This window comes from Oncorhynchus kisutch, linkage group LG3 (assembly GCF_002021735.2).
Source record: "Oncorhynchus kisutch isolate 150728-3 linkage group LG3, Okis_V2, whole genome shotgun sequence".
Lineage (NCBI taxonomy): Eukaryota > Metazoa > Chordata > Actinopteri > Salmoniformes > Salmonidae > Oncorhynchus > Oncorhynchus kisutch.
In genome coordinates, this window is record NC_034176.2 from 37,225,459 (window position 1) to 37,233,982 (window position 8,524).

Genomic DNA, 8,524 nt, shown 5'->3' on the forward strand with positions numbered 1-8,524 from the left:
ACGTGCGCCGCCCGGGAATCGAACCCGGGTCGAAAGAATGGGAATCTTCCATGATACCATTACACCAGCGGCGCAGATGATTTAAGTTGGAAATCGAAGGATCATAGTGATGAGATGCATGATTTCACAATTCAAATGATTACATATTTATTTATTTTATTTTATTTTACCTTTATTTAACCAGGTAGGCAAGTTGAGAACAAGTTCTCATTTACAATTGCGACCTGGCCAAGATAAAGCAAAGCAGTTCGACAGATAAAACGACACAGAGTTACACATGGAGTAAAAACAAACATACAGTCAATAATGCAGTATAAACAAGTCTATATACAATGTGAGCAAATGAGGTGAGAAGGGAGGTAAAGGCAAAAAAAGGCCATGATGGCAAAGTAAATACAATATAGCAAGTAAAATACTGGAATGGTAGTTTTGCAATGGAAGAATGTGCAAAGTAGAAATAAAAAAATAACGGGGTGCAAAGGAGCAAAATAAATAAATAAATAAAAATTAAATACAGTTGGGAAAGAGGTAGTTGTTTGGGCTAAATTATAGGTGGGCTATGTACAGGTGCAGTAATCTGTGAGCTGCTCTGACAGTTGGTGCTTAAAGCTAGTGAGGGAGATAAGTGTTTCCAGTTTCAGAGATTTTTGTAGTTCGTTCCAGTCATTGGCAGCAGAGAACTGGAAGGAGAGGCGGCCAAAGAAAGAATTGGTCTTGGGGGTGACTAGAGAGATATACCTGCTGGAGCGTGTGCTACAGGTGGGAGATGCTATGGTGACCAGCGAGCTGAGATAAGGGGGGACTTTACCTAGCAGGGTCTTGTAGATGACATGGAGCCAGTGGGTTTGGCGACGAGTATGAAGCGAGGGCCAGCCAACGAGAGCGTACAGGTCGCAATGGTGGGTAGTATATGGGGCTTTGGTGATAAAACGGATTGCACTGTGATAGACTGCATCCAATTTGTTGAGTAGGGTATTGGAGGCTATTTTGTAAATGACATCGCCAAAGTCGAGGATTGGTAGGATGGTCAGTTTTACAAGGGTATGTTTGGCAGCATGAGTGAAGGATGCTTTGTTGCGAAATAGGAAGCCAATTCTAGATTTAACTTTGGATTGGAGATGTTTGATATGGGTCTGGAAGGAGAGTTTACAGTCTAACCAGACACCTAAGTATTTGTAGTTGTCCACGTATTCTAAGTCAGAGCCGTCCAGAGTAGTGATGTTGGACAGGCGGGTAGGTGCAGGTAGCGATCGGTTGAAGAGCATGCATTTAGTTTTACTTGTATTTAAGAGCAATTGGAGGCCACGGAAGGAGAGTTGTATGGCATTGAAGCTTGCCTGGAGGGTTGTTAACACAGTGTCCAAAGAAGGGCCGGAAGTATACAGAATGGTGTCGTCTGCGTAGAGGTGGATCAGGGACTCACCAGCAGCAAGAGCGACCTCATTGATGTATACAGAGAAGAGAGTCGGTCCAAGAATTGAACCCTGTGGCACCCCCATAGAGACTGCCAGAGGTCCGGACAGCAGACCCTCCGACTTGACACACTGAACTCTATCAGAGAAGTAGTTGGTGAACCAGGCGAGGCAATCATTTGAGAAACCAAGGCTGTCGAGTCTGCCGATGAGGATATGGTGATTGACAGAGTCGAAAGCCTTGGCCAGATCAATGAATACGGCTGCACAGTAATGTTTCTTATCGATGGCGGTTAAGATATCGTTTAGGACCTTGAGCGTGGCTGAGGTGCACCCATGACCAGCTCTGAAACCAGATTGCATAGCAGAGAAGGTATGGTGAGATTCGAAATGGTCGGTAATCTGTTTGTTGACTTGGCTTTCGAAGACCTTAGAAAGGCACGGTAGGATAGATATAGGTCTGTAGCAGTTTGGGTCAAGAGTGTCCCCCCCTTTGAAGAGGGGGATGACCGCAGCTGCTTTCCAATCTTTGGGAATCTCAGACGACACGAAAGAGAGGTTGAACAGGCTAGTAATAGGGGTGGCAACAATTTCGGCAGATAATTTTAGAAAGAAAGGGTCCAGATTGTCTAGCCCGGCTGATTTGTAGGGGTCCAGATTTTGCAGCTCTTTCAGAACATCAGCTGAATGGATTTGGGAGAAGGAGAAATGGGGAAGGCTTGGGCGAGTTGCTGTTGGGGGTGCAGTGCTGTTGTCCGGGGTAGGAGTAGCCAGGTGGAAAGCATGGCCAGCCGTAGAAAAATGCTTATTGAAATTCTCAATTATGGTGGATTTATCAGTGGTGACAGTGTTTCCTATCTTCAGTGCAGTGGGCAGCTGGGAGGAGGTGTTCTTATTCTCCATGGACTTTACAGTGTCCCAGAACTTTTTTGAGTTAGTGTTGCAGGAAGCAAATTTCTGCTTGAAAAAGCTAGCCTTGGCTTTTCTAACTGCCTGTGTATAATGATTTCTAGCTTCCCTGAACAGCTGCATATCACGGGGGCTGTTCGATGCTAATGCAGAACGCCATAGGATGTTTTTGTGTTGGTTAAGGGCAGTCAGGTCTGGGGAGAACCAAGGGCTATATCTGTTCCTGGTTCTAAATTTCTTGAATGGGGCATGTTTATTTAAGATGGTTAGGAAGGCATTTAAAAAAAATATCCAGGCATCCTCTACTGACGGGATGAGATCAATATCCTTCCAGGATACCCCGGCCAGGTCGATTAGAAAGGCCTGCTCGCAGAAGTGTTTCAGGGAGCGTTTTACAGTGATGAGTGGAGGTCGTTTGACCGCTGACCCATTACGGATGCAGGCAATGAGGCAGTGATCGCTGAGATCTTGGTTGAAGACAGCAGAGGTGTATTTAGAGGGGAAGTTGGTTAGGATGATATCTATGAGGGTGCCCGTGTTTAAGGTTTTGGGGAGGTACCTGGTAGGTTCATTGATTATTTGTGTGAGATTGAGGGCATCAAGTTTAGATTGTAGGATGGCTGGGGTGTTAAGCATGTTCCAGTTTAGGTCGCCTAGCAGCACGAACTCTGAAGATAGATGGGGGGCAATCAGTTCACATATGGTGTCCAGAGCACAGCTGGGGGCAGAGGGTGGTCTATAGCAGGCGGCAACGGTGAGAGACTTGTTTTTAGAGAGGTGGATTTTTAAAAGTAGAAGTTCAAATTGTTTGGGTACAGACCTGGATAGTAGGACAGAACTCTGCAGGCTATCTTTGCAGTAGATTGCAACACCGCCCCCTTTGGCAGTTCTATCTTGTCTGAAAATGTTGTAGTTTGGAATTAAAACTTCAGAATTTTTGGTGGTCTTCCTAAGCCAGGATTCAGACACAGCTAGAACATCCGGGTTGGCAGAGTGTGCTAAAGCAGTGAATAGAACAAACTTAGGGAGGAGGCTTCTAATGTTAACATGCATGAAACCAAGGCTATTACGGTTACAGAAGTCGTCAAAAGAGAGCGCCTGGGGAATAGGAGTGGAGCTAGGCACTGCAGGGCCTGGATTCACCTCTACATCGCCAGAGGAACATAGGAGGAGTAGAATAAGGGTACGGCTAAAAGCTATGAGAATTGGTCGTCTAGAACGTCTGGAACATAGAGTAAAAGGAGGTTTCTGGGGGCGATAAAATAGCATCAAGGTATAATGTACAGACAAATGTATGGTAGGATGTGAATACAGTGGAGGTAAACCTAGGTATTGAGTGATGAAGAGAGAGATATTGTCTCTAGAAACATCGTTGAAACCAGGAGATGTCATTGCATGTGTGGGTGGTGGAACTAATAGGTTGGAGAAGGTATAGTGAGCAGGACTAGAGGCTCTACAGTGAAATAAGCCAATAAACACTAACCAGAACAGAAATGGACAAGACATATTGACATTAAGGATAGGCATGCTTAGTCGAGTGATCAAAAGGGTCCGGTGAGTGGAGAGGTTGGTTGGTGATTTAGACAGCTAGCCAGGGCATCGGTAGCAAGCTAGCATAGGATGGAGGTCTGTTAGCCACCCCTTACGTTCCGTCAGTAGATTAGTGGGGTTCCGTGTGGTAGAGGGGATTAATCCAAATCACACAACAACAACAAAAATAAAAACAATAGATATAGTTATAGAGGCCCAAGAAGAAAAGATAATAATAATAATTTAAAAAATAATTAAAAAATAATAATAATAAAAAAATTGTCCGATTGTCTATTCAGATAGCAGCCGGTAAGACAGCTAACGGTTAGCAGGCCGCAGATGGGCGTTCAGGTAACGTCGCGACGGAGGAGCCGGCCGAATAACTCCTTCGGGTAGATAACGTCGGCAGTCCAGTTGTGAAGGCCCGGTGGGGCTCCGCGAAGGCAGTAAAACGGGTCCGGATAGGTGACATATGCGTTTGTTTGTTGCATATTAGCTTTTATTCTTTGTAAAACATTTTAGAAAAAACAGGAAGGAATATACCTATGCATAACATTAAATAGGCCTATACTTCAGAATAAATAGGCCTACCCCATGTAAAAATGTACAGAATGGTTACCATGCTATTTCAATTTCAGTCAATCTAGTCCGGGGATGTAATTTATTTATTTATAGTCCGGGATGTCATGTAATTTATTATTGATGCCATTTCAATATTTCTCAGTGTTAGGATGAGTTGCTTATTAGCAGTGGTGGAAAAAAGTACGCAATTGTCATACTTGAGTCAAATTTAAGATATCTTTAATAGAAAATGACTCAAGTAAAAGTGAAAGTCACCCAGTAAAATACTACTTGGGTTAAAGTCTAAAGGTATTTGGTTTTAAATATACTTAAGTATCTCAGGTAAATGTAATGGCTAAAATATACTTAAGTATGAAAAACGTGTAAATTATTTCAAATTCCTTATATGAATTAACCAAACCAGATGGCACCATTTTCTTTATTTACGGATAGCCATGGGCACACTCCAACATTGAGAATTAATTTACAAACGAAGCATTTGTGTTTAGTGACTCGGCCAGATCAGAGGCAGTAGAGATGACCATGGAAATTCTCTTGATCCAGGCTGTATCACATCTGGCTGTGATTGGGAGTCCCATAGGACGGGGCACAATTGGCCAGGCTTCATTCAGGTTTGGCCAGGGTAGGCTGTCATTGTAGATAAGAATTTGTTCTTAACTGACTTGTCTAGTTAAATAAAGGTTAAATAAAAATAAATTGATAAGTGTGTGAATTGGACAATTCTCCTGTCCTGTTAAGCATTAAAAAATGTACCGAATACTTTTGGGTGTCATGGAAAATGTATGGAGTAAAAAGTACATTATTTTCCTTAGGAATGTAGTGAAGTAGAAGTTGTCAAAAATATAAATGGTAAAGTAAAGTACAGCTGCTATCACGTTTGAAGGTAAGACCCAGGTGCAGACAATGTCGAAGTAACAAGCTTATTAATTAGAACACAGGCAGGCAGAGGTCAGTAATCCAGAGTAATGGGGAAAAGGTACCGGAAGGCAGGCTCAGGTCAGGCAGAGGTCCGTAATTCAGAGTAGAGGGTAAAGGTACTGGACAGCAGGCAGAAAGGACAAATATATATTTACAGGGGATAATGGGAAAGATGGGCGATACCTGGAGGAGGGTGGAGACAATCACAAAGACAGGTGAAACAGGGCGTGACAGATGTCCCTGGCGGAGACCCAGCACCTCTCCTCCGGGCCATAACCCTCCCAGTCAACCAGGTACTGGAATCCCCTGCCCCGTGGTCGAACCTTCAGGAGACGCCTTACCATGTACACCGGTTGGCCGTCGAAGAGACTTACTGAACCCCTCCCAGAGGTCCTGGTACTTCGTGGGATTGGCGGAGATATCCGGGGCAATTTCCAAGCCCCCAGGAAGACGTCCCGAGGGAGGCAGAGCTAACTTCAGGCAATGAGTGTGGCAGAACAGACTCCAGCCCACGATGGCACCAGTAGACCAGTCAATAGAGGGATTGTGTCACCGGAGCCAAGAGAATCCCAATACCGCAGGAACCTGTGGAGACTCAACCAGCAGGAATTGGATCGTCTCGCTGTGGTTCCCCGACACTCGTAGGTTGACATGGTGGTCTGGTGGGTGACCCGGCCTATAGAACGCCTGTCCAGTGCTTTAACACCCATGGGAATGGAGAAAGGTTGAGTGGGGATGCCCAGCTCGGATGCCAAAGTAACGTCAATAAGACTCACATCGGCCCCCGAGTCGATAAATACCTAGAGAGACTTGGACTGGTTGCCCCACCGCAGGATGGCACGGAGAGGGGGGCAAGCAAGGGGGAAATCGAAAATTTCCAGTTACACAAGAGTACTCACTCCAACAAATGAGCTAGGTCTCTTGAAGGGACATGTAGACACAATGACCGGCAGTACCGCTATACAGACAACTCTGGGTCTCAAGTCTGCATACACTTTCGGCTGGAGACAACCTAGCCCTGCCGAGCTGCATCGGCTTGGGAAGAGGTGAATCGGCAGTCTCTGGAGGCTCTTGGAGGGACTCGGGTAAGCTCGGGTAGACACCGGGGTCTTCCAGAGTTCATCAGATGCAAGGTGGGATCCTTGAGTGAGTGATTGGGACCGCAATCGGACCTCTTCTTCCTCCTACGTTCCCGTAGCCATCCATCGATTCAGATTGTTAAACCGACGAGTGAGTTGAGATCCGTCGATAGTTAACGGGCTGCAAGCTCATCTGTTAGCTCCTCCAATAATCCATGCAGGAACGTGTCAAACAGCGCTTCCGGGTTCCAGATACCCTCCGCTCCTAGTGTGCGTAACTCCACCGCATAGTCTGCTACACTGAATGAGTCCTGCGAAGCTGGAGTAACTTCCGGGCAGCCTCCCCCCGGACCATGGAGCCTCAAAAACTTTCACTTCCGCCACGAATCCCTCCAGACTGAAGCATACGGCCGACTGTTGTTCCCAAATGGCTGTAGCCAAAGTGAGGGCCCTCCCGGACATCAGCACGATAAGGTACGCTATCTTAGAGCGGTCCGAGGGAAAAGAGGAAGGCTGCAGCTCCATGAAGAGGGAACACTGAGCGAGAAACTTTCAACAGGAGCCCGACTCTCCATCGAAGCGCTCCGGGGGGGGTAAGCGGGGTTCCCAGGAAACCGGGGTGACGGTGCTGCTACCAGCTAGGTTACAGAGGGGCTGGGACTGTACCGTCATGGTAGGCTGCCTAATAGACAACCCACAGACTTGCTCCCGCAATGTATCCAATGCTTGGTTATGACGTTCGGCCACGGCCTGGAACCCTTCCATCAGTCCACGAAGCAACTCCTCTTGCCTTCCAATGACTCCTTGGGAGGCGATGGAATTGTGCAGCTGGTCCGAGTCTGCTGGGTCAGTCATGGCCAGTTTGTACTATCATGTTTGAAGGTAAGACCCAGGTGCAGACAATGTCGAAGTAACAAAAGTTTATTAATTCGAACACGGGCAGGCAAAAGTACAGGACGGTTGGTAGGCTCAGGGTCAGGTCAGGCAGAGGTCAGTAATCCAGAGTAGTGGGGCAAATTTACCAGACGACAGGCAGGCTCAGGGTCAGGGCAGGCAGAAGTCGGTAATCCAGAGTAGAGGGCAAAGGTACAGGACGACAGGCAGGCTCAGGGTCAGGGCAGGCAGAAAGGACAAAAAACGGGAAAACTAGAAAACAGGAATATAGACAAGGGGGGGGGGGGAGAATGCTGGTAGGTTAGAGGAACAAAACGAGCTGGCAACAGACAAATAGAGAATACCGGTATAAATACACAGGTGATAATGGGGAAGATGGGCGACACCTGGAGGAGGGTGGAGACAATCACAAAGACAGGGGAAACAGTTCAGGGTGTGACATATCCCCCAAAAATGACTTAAGTAGTACTTTAAAGTAGTTTTACACCACTGCTTAATAGATTATACAGTGCCTTCGGAAACTATTCAGACCCCTTGACTTTTTCCACATTTTGTTACGTTACAGCCTTATTCTAAAATATATATTTGTTATTTTTATCCTCAGCATTCTACTTATATTTCCCTCACTAACTTTAAACATCAGCTATCTGAGCAGCTAACCGATCGCTGCAGCTGTACATAGTCCATCTGTAAATAGCCCACCCAATCTACCTACCTCATCCCCATATTGTTTTTATTTACTTTTATGCTCTTTTGCACACCAGTATTCCTTCTTGCACATCACCATCTGCTCATTTATAATTACAATTTAGCCAATTATTTTGCTACTATGGCCTATTTATTGCCTTACCTCCTCACGCCATTTGCACACACTGTATATATAGACTCTTTTTTTGTATTGTGTTATTGACTGTACGTTTGTTTATTCCATGTGTAACTCTGTGATGTTGTTTGTGTCGCACTGCTTTGCTTTATCTTGGCCAGGTCGCAGTTGTAAATGAGAACTTGTTCTCATCTAGCTTATCTGGTTAAATAAAAGGTGACATAAAAAAAAATATATATATATATATATATATATATATATATATAAAAACACACAATACCCCATAATGACAAGCCGAAAACAGTTTAGACATTTTTGCAACGGTATTAAAAATCTAAAACAGAAATGCCTTATTTACATAAGTTTTCAGACCACTT

General features: G+C 45.3%; 1 non-coding gene across 1 annotated transcript; it reads right to left on the reverse strand.

Moving 5' to 3' along the window:
* Positions 1-3: 3 nt before the first annotated feature.
* trnag-ccc (transfer RNA glycine (anticodon CCC)) lies at positions 4-74 on the reverse strand. The gene has a single exon. It is a non-coding gene; the product is annotated as a tRNA-Gly (tRNA).
* Between the last annotated feature and the right edge of the window lie 8,450 nt (positions 75-8,524).